The sequence below is a fragment of the Tamandua tetradactyla genome, chromosome 14, assembly GCF_023851605.1.
Source record: "Tamandua tetradactyla isolate mTamTet1 chromosome 14, mTamTet1.pri, whole genome shotgun sequence".
In the NCBI taxonomy this organism is placed as follows: Eukaryota; Metazoa; Chordata; class Mammalia; order Pilosa; family Myrmecophagidae; genus Tamandua; species Tamandua tetradactyla.
The window spans coordinates 52,939,293-52,957,592 of NC_135340.1; the positions used below are offsets into that span (position 1 = coordinate 52,939,293).

Consider the following 18,300-nt stretch of genomic DNA (forward strand, 5'->3'; position numbering starts at 1 on the left):
TTTGTAACTTGTTCGTTTCACCATATCAATCACTTTCCATGACAATAATATTAGACTTAGATCATCTTAACAGTTGAATGGAAGTGTTTTTTGTATTTCATCTATGGCATATTGATAAATTTTTAAGGAAATTCCCAATATTTCATTATTATACAGTTCTGAGATCAACATCCTGTATATTTAAGCTTTTTAAAATTGAAGTGATTGTTTGCTGAGAATAAATTCCTGAAATAGAATCTCTGCATCAAACTACTTGCATGTTTTTGGTTCATATTGGTAAATGACCGTCCACAAATAACATTTCAGAGAGTTGGTTTCCCCATATGCTCACCAAAATGTCTGCAATTTCACTACCGTGTTTCTAGGCCTACATTAGTTCATTTTTCCTGTTTGGAATATTGTGTAATTTCTCAATTGCAGAATTTATGTTTTCCTAATTTCTAGAGAATTTTCATCTATTATTTCTTTGAATTTTACATTACCATCTTCTTCTTCTTTTCTTTTGAAACTCTTATTACACTTAACATCTCATTCTATTAGTTGTATCTTAAATGCTCATTCATGCTTTCCATCATCTTATCTTCTTAAGCAAACTGGATGATTTTTCTCAAATGTAACTTCATTTTAGCAATTCTCAATTCATTTAGAGCTAAGAAACAATACTTTATTATTATTTTTTTGGGCTCTTTTAAAGTTTGTTTGGGTCTACTCAAACTGCCTAATCTTTATTTCTAGTGTTCAAACATTTTTCACTAATGGCTTCTATTCCTTTTTAATTTTTAAATTATTTTAAGGATGTTAATAGTTTCTTTCAGATTATTTTATTGTGTCTAGTTCCAAAAATGTCCATCTTGCTATTTGTTGGTTCCAACTGTCCCTTATAGTTTTTCTCATATGGTTGGTTTATAATACTCAATTGTGATTTCATAGGTTGTAGAGATTGTCTGTTGTGGTAGACTGTATTCCTTGCTTCAAAATGGCTAGCCAAGTGCACAGTAGCATTTTGTTGCAGTTTTCTGAGCAAATAAAAGACAATAGGGTTGAAGGATCAAAGGTTAAGTTTGTAGGGACATTTTTATTCTACGGAGAGGCAGGCTATTTTAATGATTAAGAGCATGACACTGAAATTCTACCCCTAGAATAAAGTCCCATTCTACCACTTACTAGCTGTGTGACCAGGAGTAAACTCTCTGTGCTTCCATTTCATCATCTGTAAAGTGGCATAATAACGATACCTACCTCCTAAGGGCATGTGAGGATTCATTAAGTCAATGCAAGAAATTTGTATATAGCACTGAGAATGGTTTCTGGTTCAAAATGTGTACCATGTAAGTGTTAGATGTAATTGTTATGATTCACTGTGCAAGGTTACCAAGGAAAGAGCTGACAGAGAGGGAAAGAATGGGTCAGAGGAAAAGGAGCCACAGAGCAATGTGAAGTGAAGAGAGATGAGAAGAGGACCATTCACCAGAGGGACTTGGGAAGCAGCCAGGAATAAGAGCCATAGTAGGGCTGACTGGCCTATGACAAGATGCCGATGACAAGATTCAGCACTGAATCCAGACAAGAGCAGGGAGGGAAAGACAAGTTGTGTGCCTCAAAAAGCCTGAAAAGAGACCTCTGAGTTGGTCACAACTTTCCAAAGGGCAAGTTCCCAGGCACCCATCTTGAGCCCATATGGTGCCGAATGGAACACCAAGGAAGACTCACCAAGGATTAGTCCCATGGAGGTCTCTTGGATGGTGCCGCTCTAGCAGAATCATAGCAGTTCGCCTTATGGGTTCAAGATGGGTGCCTGGGAACTTGCCCTTTGGAAAGTTGTGACCAACTCAGAGGTCTCTTTTCAGGCTTTTTGAGGCACACAACTTGTCTCTCCCTCCCTGCTCTTGTCTGGATTCAGTGACTTCACTAAAGGATTGCTTCCCCAGCAGAGAGGGCAGGAAATGCCGCAAGGCTTACTCCTTCCTGGATGACCAGCTTCGACTGCAAGCACTCAGGAGGGGCTGCAGATCAAGGATGTCTCTTCTCCAGGTGGATTCCTGCTCCTAGAATCCATCAAGTCTACTTTAAACACTCAAAATCCCCTGCAGCAATCTTGCACATAAACATGAGACATCTTAATAGACACCAGAATGAATTAAAAACCATGAAGGACACATTAACAAAAGGAAAGGGAAAAACCACATAATCATCTCAATTGATGTGCAGAAAAGGCATTTGACAAAATAGTGCATCCTTTCTTTATAAAAACACTTAGAAAAATAGGAAGAGGAAGGAAAATTTTCAGCACGATAAAGGGCATATATGAAAAACCCACAGCTACCATCATACTCATACTTGATCTGGAACAAGACAAGTATGCTCATTGTCATCACTATTATTGAACATTGTACTGGAAATTCTATCCAGAGCAGTTAGGAAAGAAAAAGAAATAAAAGGCATCCAAATTGGAAAGGAAGAATAAAACATTCCCTATTTGCAGATGATAATAGTAGCTTTATTGTAGATTTTTCAGACAGATACATAGAAAGTCTGAAAAATCTACAATAAAACTACTAGTGCTAATAAACAAATTCAGCAACAGGGTGGGACACAAGATTAATAGGCAAAAATCAGTACTGTTGCTATATAATAGTAATTAGCAATCTGAGGAGGAAATCAAGAAAAAATTCCATTTAAAATAACAATAAAAAGAATAAAATATTTAAGAATAAATTTAGCTAAGGATGTAAAGGACCTGTACAAAACATTGCTAAAAGAAATCAAAGAAGACCTAAATATATGGAAGAGCAATCCATGTTCATGGATTGGAAGACTATAGTTAAGATGTCAATTCTACCCAAAATGATTTATAGATTCAATGCAATCCCAATCAAAATTCCAACAGCCCACTTTATAGAAATAGAAAAGCCAATCATCAAATCTGGAAGGGTAAGGGGCCACAAATATCCAAAAACATCTTGAAAAGGAAGAACAAAATTGAAAGACTCACATTTCCTGACTTTAAAGTACATTATAAAGCTACAGTGACCAAAACGGCATGGTACTGTCACAAGGATGGATATATTGACCAATGTAATTAAATTGAGAGTTCAGAAATAGACCCTTACATCCATGGCCAATCGATTTTCTTTTTATTTAAATTTCATATAATTTTTGCATTACAAGTATTTTGATTTTTTCAACCATTTAAAAATATAAAACCATCTTAGTTCATGAGTTGTACAAAAACAAGTGGTAACACAGGCCAATTTGCCTGACCCCCGTTCTATAGTTACTATCCCAGAGCCAGGGAGTTTGTTATTCATTCCAGGGACTTCTAGATTTCTCTACTTGACTTAGAATAAATACTTGGCTTCCAACTGTATTATAGTCTTTTTATTCTTTTGGTTAAATTCCTCCATAGTTAACTACTTCCATTTGTAGATAATGAAATACATAAAAATCCACTTCAAATGTTGGCACTGCTATGAACATGGTCTCTCCCCTTCAGCTCAGAATTAAGAATTTTGGTTCTTGTTTTTATATTCCAGTCCCAGAAGTAGGCTAATTGTAGGCGTTATACGAAAACAGTCTTATGCTGCCTATGAAAAGGCTCTAGCTTCTCCAGGAACACTACAGGGTGAATTTAGTTTAAACATATTAAACTAAGAGCCATTCTCTCAAATGAGTTTAAATGCATTTTTATTTTTAGATAGCCTACATCACATGTTTTTCTTAAAAACAATGCCTCTGTTCTAAATAAATCAAGGTCAAAATAAATGAGTTTGAGATGGCATCAGTCCATTTGTCTAAGTTCTGATACTGTGTGGATGAAAAGCAGCAGCCAGTTATGACAAGTGATAGATCCAAGAAATTGCCAAGTTTGTTAACATTTCTTCATTTCTAAACCACCTTAAAGAAAATCATATATGGGGTCACACCATCCTCACGGCAGTCCAGGAGAGCCACCATACCATCTGGATTCACATTTTCACCAACATAGAACTGGTAGTTTTTCAAATTAGCAAGGATGCTTGATTTTTTTCTGCAGCCCCATCATAAAAGATTTTACTCTTTCTGGTCTCTGTTCTGCAGGTTTGCCTTTGATTGATTTCATGTAATCTTTGTTGTGCTTCTTGTAGCCTGCTTTTGTGAAGTTGGTTTCCTATAAGCTGATGGTCTCAGCACCAGCGATAACTGTGCTTTCAGTACCTCCACCCACGGGGCCCTTGGTGGAGACATTTCTACCAATGAGCGTGTCGTCAATGCCACCCTGTCCTATTGATCATCTTTCCCTCCACTTCCAGGCACAGCCCACGTGCAATTTCCTGGATCTTGTAAATGTTGGAGAGCATCTCATGGCTGATGAGATCCCAGTAGATGATCACAACGGTGGCTAGAGGGAGGCGGCAGTGGTGCTGGCATGGCAGGAGGCAGGAGCTCTGAGCCAGCACAGAACAGTGCTGGGGGGTGGGAGGTGCGGGCGGAAAAGTGGCTAATTGATTTTTGACAAGGCTGCAAAGTCCGCTGAATTGGAAAGAATATGCTCTTCAACAAATGGGGCTGGGAAAAGTATCACATGCAAAAGGTTGAAAGACGACCCCATCTCACACCATATTAAAAAATTAACTCAAAATAGATCAAAGACCTAAATATAAGAACCAGAACTATAAAATTCCTAGAAGAAAATGTAGGGAAGCATCTTCAGGATCTTGTTTCAGGCAATGATTTCTTAGACTTTACAGCCAAAGCACAAGCAATGAAAGAAGATAAAACGTAAATGGGACCTCCTCAAAATTAAAAACTTTTAGTGCATCAAAGGATTTTGTCACAAAAGTGAAAATACAGCCTACATGATGGGAGAAAATATTTGAAAATCACATATCTGATACAGGTTTAACATCCAGAATATATAAAGAAATCCTTCAACTTAACAATAAAAAGATAAACAACTCAATTTTTTTTAAATGGGCAAAAGACTTAAATAGACATTTCTCCTAAGAGTATATAGAAATGGCTAAAAGACACATGAAACGATGTTCAACATCACTAGCTATTAGGGAAATACAAATTAAAACCACAATGAGAAAGGAAGGTAAGTGGGAAGAGGACAGCTCCAATGCCAGAAGGAAAAGGAGGGAGAGGGTGGGAAGGAAGGATTCACGTCACGTGATAGGGTGAAGTGGCGGAGGTGTCAGTGTGGAGGAGACTGAGTTAAAGTTGGGAGTGCAGCGATGTTGGTGTCAGCAGCAGCGCCACAGCCCGGCGGGGTATTCTACCTTATAAACACTGTTATTTGTATATACTTAAATGATAATGTCAGTGGGCACTAACTGAGCCTGGGGAAACCGGGAGCAACCTCAAAACCAAAGCCAGGCCACTGCGGAACAAATTCGACTTGCACAGGTGATTTTGGACCATAATGATGCTGACTTTGAGGAGAAGGTAAAATAATTGATTGATATCACCGGCAAGAACCAGGATGAATGTGTGATTGTTTTATATGATTGCAATGGAGATGTCAACAGAACTATCAGTGTACTGCTGGAAGGAAACCCAGACACACATTCCTGAGAGATGGGCAGGAGGAAGAAAGGAGGCTTCAGGACAGGAAGATGGTGCAGACAGAATCCAACAAGGAAGGCAAAGAACATTGAGACCAAGACAGAGGTTATAGTCAGTGACATGGTGAGCCACCAAGACAGGGGAGAGATGGCACTGTGGATGAGAGTTTCAGGGATAAGAAAATGGATCAGATGGCACCAAGAGTAGAGGGCTTTCTGGAAGAGGCACACTTCTTTCTGGAAAGAAGAAGGGACTGTGGCTAAGGCAGAGGTGGTTCTGGTAGGCAGGGAGGAAGGTTCTCTACTCAAGGAATGGGAACTTTTAACCCAGATGGTTATGCGGAGCCAGCCAATACTGACGATAACTATGGCAACAGTAGCAGCAATATGTGGAACAACATTGGCCACTTTGACCCAGATGATGAAATGAGACTTGATTTCACTGGGATTAAGGGGTAAAATTATCCCTCAAAATTTGGGACTGCTCCTGGTGCATGGAGGACTACAACAGAGGAGTGGGGAACTGAAGTTTGGAATGAAAATCTTTCTGAGACCAAGATCTTTGCTGCCTTTAATGCATTTTCAGTCCCTCGACCTGGAGAGAATGTGACAATCACCGCTGGTCACCAATGATTCATCTCATCTGGATCCATCTCCGGCTCCTTCTCTTGCCCAGCCTCTGGTGTTCAATAACTCAAGGCAGAATGTCCTATCACAACCTGCTTCTGGGAACAAGTTTTCTCATCACAGTATGGTGAGCACATTAGGGAAAGGATTTGGTGATGTTGGTGAAGCTAAAGACAGCAGCACCACAGGCCCCCAGTTCATGGAGTAATTCAAGATTGCTCAGACCCTGGCTCAGTTGGCAGCTCAGCATTCTCAATCTGGAAACACCACCCCCTCCTCTTGGGACACGGACTTAACCACACAATCCCCATCACTGGTGTAGTATGGTGAGAAGGATGATTTGTAGACCCAAATAATTCAACAGTACACAGCCCCTTTACAGAGCGCCAGGCCTCTACCCCATTTCCACCATGATGGAGGTGTTCCTTCAGGAGACCTGCAGTGGCTACATCCACAGCTGCATCTCCACCCCACTTCTTCTCCTCTGCCAAGCAAATCCACTTCAGCTCCACATGTTTATCTACTCAGCAGAATACCTTTCATTGTCAACATCTCCCAGGCAGACTTCAACATCTACTCTTGCACACAAGCATTGAGAGTGAGGCATATCTCCATTCTTCCTCTAGTACTTTCTCCACCTCATCTAGCACAGACTCTTCACCTCCCTCAGTAGACAGTGTCTCCTCCAGTCTTAATAGTAGCAGTAGCCTGAGATTAAGCCTAGGCAGCAACACCATAACAGCCTCAACTCGAATCTCAGTTGCTATGACTTCAGGAAAAGCTCCTCCCAACCTTCCTCCTGAGGGTCTCACCATCGTTGCCTGATCCATGTATTAGGCTCCGGGGCTGTTACATGCTTACCCACCCAAGTGTATGGTTTTGATGATGTACAGATGCTTCAGACAAGATTTCCTTTGGGTGACTACATTTCCCACACCTGCCACTCTGCTGACTGGGAGGGATGGTAGCCTGGCCAGCAACCCTTATTCTACCGACCCTACAGAATTTGGCCAGGGGGATGCCTCCTCCCCAGACCCGGCCACAACCTTGGCCCCACCCCAACAGAAACAGGTGCAGACTCACCACACCACCCAGCAGACATTCCTGAACCTGGCGCTGTCTCCTGGCTACAGTTACCAGTCTGCCAGACTACACTAGGGGTCCCAGACCTCCCTACCCCCTCCAGTGTGGAGCTGCTGTGTTCCCTGTGGTTCCTAACTCTTCCAGGCAGCATGGTATGAATGTCAGTGTGAATGCATCGTTCACCCCTTTCCAGCAGTGGGGTGGATATGGGGCTCATCGATACAACACTGGTCTATCAGTCACCTACAGTAACATGGGTGTGCCAAATATCTCAGGTTCTATGTACACCGAAACCTAGTTCTTTGAGAAACAAGGTTTTCATTCCAGGACTTCTTCTGCCTCATTAAACTTACCTTCAGCCCTAGGAAGTGGAGGGCCCATTAAACTGGCCACAGTTGCTGCCTACCCACCTGTCCCCTTTATGCATATTCTGACCTCCCATCAGCAGCAGCACCCCCAGATCCTTAACTCTCTTACTGGAGTCCTTTATAAGAAAATGAAATTCAGACAGAGAGAAAGATGCAGAAGCTGAGAGAGAAAGCTACAGAAACAGAGAAGAAGCCAATGAAGCCAGAAGTTGGAAGCAATGAAACCCAGAAGACAAGGGAGAGATCAGCATACACTGCCATGTGCCTTGCCATCTCACAGAGAAGTCTATGATCACCTGCAACCTGTCTTCAGGAAGAAGGCATTGTCCTGATGATGCCTTACTTTGGACATTTTCACAGCCTCAGAACTATAAGCTTGTAATGAATAAATTCCCATTGTTAAAAGCCAGCCCATTTCTGGTATATTGCATTTCCACAGTTTTAGCAAACTAAAATGGGGTATATGGGAACAATGTGTTTTTTACCTGATTTTTCTGTGAACCTCCAATTTCTCTGATTAAAAAGATTTTTTTAAAACTAGGACATATTTCACAGGTCTGTGTGTATTGAGTGTTTTAAATGAAGTAATCCATGTGATTTACTTCACGTAGTGCCTAGAACATAGAATCTCTCAATAAATGCTGGTTACTACTGTTTTAAAACAATAGTACAGTTATTAAAAAGTGCTGTCATCAGTTATGACAAATGCAAACGTTCCATGCCATGCAAAGCTTTGGTGGTGGGGTGATGTATGGGAATACTGTATCTTATGCATGACCGTTCTATAAAACCACAACTTCTCTAAAAAAAACCACAAAGGATCAAGAAAATGGAAAAAGGAATAAATGGTTTTGGCATTGTTTCATTAAGAAAAAGGAAAAATCCTAAAGCAATGATGACTGCCCAGTCTTGCTTTAAATTCAATTAGCTAAACAGCTTGAAACAACCAAGAGACTATATCATTATGAAAAAAAAAAATTAATGTTATCTGGCTAAGGATATGTTACAAGTTATAAGTCAGTGACTACAATTGTACTTTGATACTTGTAAATAAATAAAAATCTTTAAAAACATTAATCATTTTTTTCTCTATAGTAACATTCTATATCTTTTTCGGTTATGTTGCTAGTTCTTCTAAACCAATGCAAATGTACTAAGAAATGATGATCATGCATCTATGTGATGATGTTAAGAATTACTGATTGCATATGCAGAATGGTATGATTTCTAAATGTTGGGTTAATTTCTTTTTTTCCGTTAATTAAAAAAAAAAAAAAAAGAGAAGGGGTGATTGGAGCTGAAGGGATACAGACTGTACAACGGGACTGGATATAAAAACTCAGAAATGGACAGCACAATACTACCTAATTGTAATGCAATTATGTTAAAACACTGAATGAAGCTGCATGTGAGGTATAGGGTTTTTTTTTTCTTTCTATTATCGTTTTAATTCTTATTCTGTTGTCTTTTTATTTCTTTTTCTAAATCGATGCAAATGTACTAAGAAATGATGAATATGCAACTATGTGATGTTATTAAGAATTACTGATTGTACATGTAGAATGGAATGATTTCTAATTGTTTTGTTAATTCTTTTTTTAATTAATAAAAAAAAAACATTAATCATTACCCACTATCTTTCCAATAGGTAGCCTCTAAGCACTCTTGTGAATTTAGGCTCCCAAGATGAGCAATTAAAAATTTTAATCAAAATGGAAAAAAATACTATCCAATTTCTTAAGGACATCATAGGAAAATAAAAGTGTCCCTAAGTATCTGAGGTCATTGCTCCATTTCATTTCAGTATGATTCATATGTTATATCATTGCGACACTGATTTGGGGCAAGAATTGGTAAGAAAAAAATTGCCAAGAGACAAAAAAGTGTTGAGGTTGATGGGCTAACTCTATTTTAAAGAACATCAAGTGTTCATAAGGTGTTTGTATATCAAAGGTGTACAAAAGTAACTTGATTCATTTCACCAAAAGTATCTGTTCTAGTTGATTAAGCTGCTCAAAACAGATACCATGAAATGCACTGGCTTTAGCAATGGGAATTTATTAACTTATAAGCTTACAGTTTTGAGGCTGAGAAAAATGCCCACACCCAGACATCATCAGGTGCTGCTTTCTTCCCAAAGACCAGCTGCCAGCAGTCGCGGACTCCTCAGTCACATGGCAAGGCACAAGGCAAGGCACATGGTGGCATCTGCTGGTCTCTCCCTTCTCTTCTGGATTTCCTTGCTTTCAGCTTCTTGCTTCCTTGGCTTTTCTCTTCATCTGAATTTCATTCTCTTATAAAGGACTCCAGTAAGAGGATTAAGACTCTCCCTGAATGAGGTGGGTCACACATTAACTCAAGATACTGCGCATCAAAAGATCCTACTTACTATGGGTCCACACCCTCAGGAGTGGATTAACTTTAACAACCTACTATGCAGGGGTCCACACAGCTTCAAACCACTAAAATATCCAATGGCACTGTACTGCATTAAGGAAAAAAAAATTCAAACTCCTCGACATCATATAACACCCTTTAAGATATAATACCCCCCCCCCCAAAAAAAAGATATAATACTCTGGCTACCCCTCCACTACTACCCAAAGTTGCAGCATCACGATGAGAGGAATGACCCTGGAAATAGAAGGGTCAAATTAAATCCATGTTTTCCTCTGCACCTCTAAATCTGTTCTACACTCTTTTTTTTTTTTAATTTTTCTCTCTTTAGTTTTGTGAGTAAATTGCCCAGCTATCCAGAGAGTCAGCGCTAGCTTGAGGTGGTAAACAGGTTTTTGTGTTTTGTTTGTCTGTTTTTACCACTGGCATCAAGAGAATTATGGCCATCAACAAGAAAGTGAGGAAAAAACAGCTTGGAGGCAGAGTCCTGTGCCTGGTAGTTTTCAACACAATTTGCTCTTCCTCCCAGTCTAAAACTGTGGGCCTCTTCTCACTAATGAAGTGTCAATTCGCTGAAACCTGTGATTAAACTATCTAATACCTACCAAATCTGTTTAAGGTGATTGCTATTAGGATGAGAAAATTATGTTATTTTAGCTATAATTGATTTGATTCCAGAGGTTTTCCTAAAATGAAATAGGAGGTTCAAATTAAGCAGGAATCAAATGAACACAAGGAAGCTATTAGTACATTTATTAAAATTCATGGTGAATTTTAATTACTTTGAATGAAAAGCACCTTATGAAATATATATCTCTAATCTGACCTTGGATGGCTTCTCCTTAGAATACTTGTTCCCAATGAATGATTCTGATAAGCAAAATATTAACCAGACTCACTTTTGCAATATATAAGAAAATATAAAGAGAATCCAAGACTAGCCTCCACTTAGCAACGGTGAAGCTGCTTAAAGGGTTTCGCTGAGTCTACAACCAATGCACACATATGTCGGCAAAAGCGGTCTTCCAAAAGGTGAGGCCAACTGGGCAGCACAATCAAGACAACAAACACCTCCGTGACTACAGCCAAGCCTGCCCCATCCCTGAGTCTCTCACGGAAGTCACAAAGCCCCTGAAATTAGCCCAGTCCCTCATATCTCTCAACACACAGTAAGATCCATACAGATACGTAAGGCAAGAAGAAAGACAAAGCTTTGGAGTCTGAAGTTGAACATCTCCTTCTTCAACTACTCATATTTGTTTCCAAATAAATCAACTAGAAAATGTCTAAAGCTTCATAAGACATCTCACCCTCTGATCTCTCCCATTGTCTATGAACCTCCCTGAAAAGCTCTGGGAGGAGTCTCAGTATCATTGGCCCCTTCTAATTGTGACAAAGTTGACACCCTTGCTAACCGTGGGTTCCATTTCCCCCTCTACTGGTGTGTGGAGAAAGCATTCAGAGAAAAGGGAGAATGGAGTCCTCTCACCCTCTCCATCGTTAAGCATGCTCGCTTTGGATCAGCATCCTAACAAGTCATTCTTGATTGAGTGAAAGTGACTTAGTTCACCACCCTAAGTATCTGCTGCACAGGAGATGAGAATGTCAGGCCATCTCACTAAGAGTCCCTGCCTATAGATTAAATTGCTCACCAATCTTTGAAGGCACGGTCCATATCTACTGCACCACTTGCATTGCATTTACCTTAGAGGGGCTATTTCTCCCCTACCATATTGTAAGATCTGAAGCCTGAAAAGAACCTTATCTGACAATTCTGCTTTAACCCTTGTTAGTACCAATCACAATTTTAAACCTAGGAGTTGCTTCATAAAGACCTGAATAAATGAATAAACACCTGAAGTTTAATATAAGTTTACCAGAATTTTTTTCTGCATGCTCAGTTTTGTAGGTACTTCTTTTAATGGCCACTGCATTTGATCAACGAGCTGAATGTTTACTATCTCCCCATTGCCAACACATGGTGTCAGAGCAGCCTGGGAGAGACGTATTGTACAATGGCACATCAGGCTATACTATAATCAGTCTAGTGAATATACAAAGAATACCCAAGCACTCTATTTTCCTACTTCCTCTGTTCCAATAACTATAATTATGCAGTCTAAGGGAAAATCATGATGGAAACATTTCCAAAGACCCCAAGAGTAAGATAATGAATGACTAGGATAGGAAAGTGAGCCCACTCCTGCTTCAGTCCACCGGGACCCAGCACGGCTGATGTCAGTTGGAGGAGTAAGATTCTGGGAATGAGGGCATTTTACTCATGATCTGGCACAATCTGATAATGATGTTAATTAGAAGTTGAAAATTCCATTCCTTTTTCTGTGGCTGGGGAGGGGAGGCAGGAGGAAGAGGAGAGGCTGGGGGTGAGGAAAAAGAAATGGCATTTCAATTCTTCAAGTAGATTTTGGGCTACTTTACACTAATCACTATCAGAGAGATTAAATTTGCTCTGAATCATACTTCCTATGTTTCTTTCATCCATTTCTCCTGTCCCTGCAGGCAGGGAGAAGGCCAGCAACGGAGAGGTAAGAAGCCAGGACTAGGAGAGCCAGAGCAGCAAACTGCAGAAGAGCTAGAAATGGCCAGATCCAGCTAGAGACAAATGGCGGAGGCAGGGAAGGGTCTGGAAAGCAGTGATGAATCTGAAGGTCAGAGCCAGGTCAAGAGTAGAACGCAGAAGGCACTGAAACGGTGAGTTACAGCACAACTTTTCAGGGCCAACCGGCAACAACAGAGAATGAAATAAATACTCCAACAGAATACTAGGCGCCAAAAGCTCTATAGGAAGGAGGGAGAGGGGCAAAGTAAGCAGAATAAAAGATTGGCGCATTGGTAACAAGGAAGGAGCTTGATAATGAGACAACCTCAGCCTAAACCCAGAATCTGGCTACTGTTCCTTTTGAGAAGAATTGAAACAAGATGTACTTAAGGGTCCTGCAGATGCAACATGATTTTTAGAAGCACCTAGCTATAATGAAATGCATGTAGGTGGACAGACACAACACCTTTTGGATAGCAAATCTTAATGCTTTCTTACTCTCCCTTATAGCCTTCCTCAAGTAGTAACAGAGAAGGGAAAAGAGGAGTAGGAGAGGGGAAAAATTGAGAACAAAATAACAGGGAGATTAATTTCAGTTCCATTTATCTCTAGACGCCAAGCCCTGTTTTGTATGTGCATTTCCAGTGATTATTGAGGGCAACCAAGGCTTCCTAAGTCTGAATCTTCATTAGTCACATTGCTGAGAACTGGACAGAAGGTCTCCTTGCTTTGCACCATGTTCCAAGAACCTAAAATTCACGGTGAGAGTGCTCATGGGGACACAGAAGAAGAGAGGGAGAAGTCTCCTTCTATTTCAATATTTCATGAAGAATCAGCTCCCAACTCCTGTGTTTTTCCTCCAATATTAAATAATTTGAATAACACTGAATTATTTACCATGTATTTTTCCTGTTGATTCAAAATAAAATCAGCAGGAAATGTTATTAGCCCATTTAAAGCACTAAGATCAATGAGGAGAAGTGACCTCTTATTTTCCCATTATAAGACAAAAGGCAGGTGGAAGAATTTTCGATCCTGAGAGATACTGATTTTTCACTTTGTGGGTTTATAAATTACTGGCTTTCACAGTGCAATCAATGTCACTTATTCAATGTGGATGAAGTAAATAAGATAAAATGTAAAAATCTGCTCACTTTCATTAAGCCACAGTGTCCATTAGTTTCACCCTTGACATTATTCTTAAAAAGGTGTAAATCTGCAAATACCATGTCTAATGACAGAACACTTGCTAATAAATATAAGCCAACAAATGTTAATATTATCCCAAGTAAGGAAATTAAGGTGAACATATAGAGTAAGAACATGCAGCAGCTTTTAAAATTATTTCTCCAATGAAGAATTCTGAAATTCTTTAATAGGGGTAAGCAGCAGACTAAACACCAAGAGGACTCTACACATTCATATGGTTGCAAGGAACCTGGAAGAGTCATCAGCACCTGCTTTTGTTTCCAGAAAAGACTCTGCAAGCCTTGTAGAGGGAAAAGATATTTTTGCTAAATTGTTGGCAATTTCTGGGAAAGCAAGATCCAAAGGCCACCTTTGATAATCTGCCTCCATGATGGCCAGTGGTCCTTGCCTCCTGGTACTCATGTTCCTCAGGCAGGCTTCTCCTATGGTGAGATGGGCCTACCTGTATAAACAGGATGTAGCAGAAATGAGAAAGGAAGGTTCTAAAAGACGTTGTTGCTTCTGTCTTGATCTCTTTGGAATCACTTGCTCTGAGGAAAGCGAGATGACACAGCATGAGGACACTCAAGCACGTCCTTAGGGCTCCTGCTAACAGCCATGAGAAGGAACCATCTTGGAGGCAGGCCCTCCAGTCCCTGTCCAATCTTCAAGTGACGGCACCCCAACCAACATCCTGATGGCAACCTATGATGGACCCTGGACCAGAACCACCCAGCTAAGCTGCTTCTGAATCTCTGATTCACTGTGAGATAATAAATATTTGTAGATATAAGTTCTCTGGTTGGTGTCTACCACTTAAAGACAACACATAAATTCTGCCTTACTTTTCTCATCTGTAGAATAGGCATGACAAAATTTACCTTGCAGGGCTATTGTATTAAATGAGATAATACAGAGGAAGTACCAAACACTGCCTTGCCCAAAGTAAGTATTAAATAACTATAAATTAGCGAAATTTATTTCTAGTAGTCACAAACAGCATCCTAGTACTCAATCACAAAATGATGTTTCTTCAGAGTATTGGATTTTATTTATGCTTCAAGAAAAAAAAAATCAAAATCTTTTCAACATGACTCCTAATGGCATCTCATTAATCATGTTTACTCTCTGACTTTCTCAGAAGTATAATGACCACCAAAACACCAAACAATTAATAGTCCTTAAAATAAGTTTATCAGCTTGACTTCTTTCCATCACCAATAAAATTAATGAAATCAGAAAATGTGACTACTCAATTGGCAAAATATTGTTTATCCTAATTAAGTGGGTATTTAAAAGACCACAAAAACCCTGGTCAAGACACATCAGTCATAACACTGGGCACTAGACCCCTGGGGTTGCAGCGAGGGCCCGATAGAGGTAGCAACTACCTTTACTTTATGGAACATTAACCAGATCATTCAAAGGTCTTGGTTCAGCTCCCAGTTAGAAATTAAGAATTGCCAGTAATATGTATGCTCAGAGTACATGCTCTTGGTCTTCCTCCTACTTCTTTAGCCACTTCTTCTAGGTATATTTTGCTGACTCTCCTCTTTCATCAGAGCTTGGTCCCTCAGCCCATTTCAGCTGCATTTTTAATGGCTCCCAAGTTTTTTGTCCCATCTCACCTCTCATATAAGCCCTAGACCCGGATATCCATTTACCCACAAATACCCCCAGGCCCACCTGGCCTCTCCACTTTGGAGTTTCACAAGCATCTTGAATTTAACATGTTCAAAACAGAACTTTTGATCTTCTTACCCAAAACTCCTCCTCCAGCATTATCCATTTCAGGAAATGGCACCGCCAATCCTCTTGGTTGCTTATGTTAGAACCCTGGGATTCATCCTTGACACCTTCTTACCTCTCAACCTCACATCCAATCCCATGTTGAGTCCTGTCAACTCTACCCACAAAATGTAATTTGTAAAATCTGCTTCTCTCCACCACCAGCACTCTGTCTGCGCTGTTACGCCTGACCCCCCACCTTGGCTGCTGCAAGCGCCTCCTAACCCATCCCCCACTCTCCTCCTCCTACTCATCGAATCAGTTCTCCAGACTAACAACCAGACTGAGCTTTTTAAAGGAAGTTAGGAGCATCACTTCCCTGCTTGAAAGCCTCCATCGATTGCCCACTGTTCGCCAAGACAAAATCCAAAATTCTGTTTTCCACCAATAGAGTGGAAAAATTGTCCCTTCACTGTCCTCTCTCATTTCATTGTAATAAATACACAGGTCTGTGACTGTGAATGTTAGCAGCACCCTAGAGTGAGGTTTCGGATAAGATGCACAGTTCCTATGGGGCTTCTTTTGAATCCTAAAACTTCAGAGCTCCCCTCTGCCTGGGGGCCATCCCTGTACCCCACCCCAACCAAATTCACCTCATTTTTCAGGTCTTCCTCAAAGAAACCTTCCCTGACCGCCCTCTGTGCCCCCCTACCACCACTACCCCCCACCCCCACACAGCCAATCTAAACTGAGTCCTCTGGTATCGTTTTTCATCAGGCTGACTACATTTTTGTAGCACTTTTTATACTGGCAAGTAGTTCACCATCTGTGCCAATCTCCATTAAATCATGAGCTTTATGAGGGCAGAGAAGTGTATCCTACTAGCCCCAGGCCTACTGGACATGCGGGAACCAATTTGGACCTCAAGTTTAGGGGGAACCCAGAAATAAGATTCTGGACCACACAATACAAGCCTTGTAGTTCCTCCCTCTAACCCTCTGTTTTTGCACAGTGAAAACAGCTTCAGTTTCTCTTAACCAGCACATATTCACCGCTATATATTCAATGGTTCAGAAAAGTAGAGGAAAAAGGCAAAAATCACCTGGACTCCCAAGACCTTAAGATAAGCACAATTAATCTTTCGGCAATCATCTTTTTTCATACTGTATATACACATACATACACATACATAATTTTATGTAAATGAAATATCTTTGGGATGCATTGTTTTTCTTTGTGGACAGAATCTTCTTAAAGCAATCAAAGTGAACATACCTGTGATGGTTTGAAGCTTTATGGACCCCAGAAGATCATATTCTTAAAGCTAACCCATTCTTGTGGGTAGAGACCTATTGTGGGTGGGACTTTTGATTAGGTTATTTCGGTTGAGGCATGCCCCAGGTGGGACTTGATCTTCTTATAAGAGGATGAAACACAGAGAGAAAGAAGCTCAGAGAGAAAGACACAGGACCTGAGAGAGAAAGCCAAAGAAACAGAGAGGAAGCCACTGAAGTCAGAAACTGGAAGCAACAAAACCTAGAAGAGAAGGGACAGACCAGCAGATGCCACCATGTGCCTTGCCATCTGACAGAAGGATCCAGATATCACAAGATGATACCTTAATTTGGACAATTTCACAGCCTCAAAACTGTAGGCTTTGCACCAATAAGTCTCCACTGTTAAAAGCCAGCCCATTTTATGGTATCTGTATTACAGCAGCTTCAGCAAACTAAAACAATATCTTTCTCCAATCTTACTATTTATATATAAACATACACACTATATTTGCATACCTATATGCTCTTATCATTATTTATTTTGTAAAATATAGAATTTTATTATCTATATACTTGCAGCACATAGTGGGAAAATCACCATAGATTAGTACATAGATTTCATCTTTTTTCTTTTTTCAAACACCATGTTATTCCATGGTGTGTATTAGTTTCTTAGGGCTGTGGTAGCAAAGTACTACAAACTTAAACAATGTGAACTTATTCTCTCACAATTCTGGAAACTAGACATCCAAAATCAAAGTGTTGGTAGGGCCATGCTCTCTTGGAAGGCTCTAGGGAATCTAGAATCTTTCCTTGCCTCTTCCTAGCTTCTGGGGGGATGCCAACAATCTTCACCGTTCTTTGGCTCACAGTTGCATTACTCTAATTTCTCCTTCCATCTTTGCATGGCCAGCTTCCCTCTGCGTGTATCTGAGTGTCTCCAAGTCTCCCTCTCCTTATAAGGACACCAATTATTGGATTTAGGACCTACCCTCCTCCAGCATGACCAAATCTTAACTTGATTGCATCTGCAAAGACCCTATTTCCAAACAAGTTTACATACACAGGTACTGGGGGTTAGGACTCAACAGATATTTTGGGGGGACAAATTCAAGTCGCTACAGTGTGATTATATCACAATTTAATCAACCTTAATCCCACAGATAGGCAATCACTTAAATTAGAGGTTTCTGCCAATATTATAAACAATGTTGCAATTGTTATTCTTGTACATATATCATTATTTTCTGGTGTTTTTACTTCTGCGAGATTGTTTCTCACTTCCACCGGCATTGTTTATAGAACCTTTCCCCACAGATACCTGTCTGCAGCAGGTGCTATCACTTCTCACTGCTTTTTGGCAATCAGTAGGTGAGGGGTTACATCAAAACCCATAAGAAGAAGTCCATGTGCCCTGTGCTTTATGGACATAACACCTGTTGTTCATTAGAGCATATATTTTTCAGAATAGATTACTATAACATTGATGAGAAATAATCCAGCCAGTTCAGGGCTGAACACTGCTG

The 18,300-nt window shown here is 40.2% G+C and overlaps 1 protein-coding gene and 1 pseudogene across 3 annotated transcripts in view; one reads left to right on the forward strand and one right to left on the reverse strand.

Moving 5' to 3' along the window:
• The window catches only part of GPR176 (G protein-coupled receptor 176), a 141,782-nt gene that overhangs the window by 21,189 nt on the left and 102,293 nt on the right, over positions 1-18,300 (reverse strand). The window lies entirely within an intron of this gene.
• Positions 5,293-7,788, forward strand: LOC143656493 (ubiquitin-associated protein 2-like pseudogene; annotated as a pseudogene).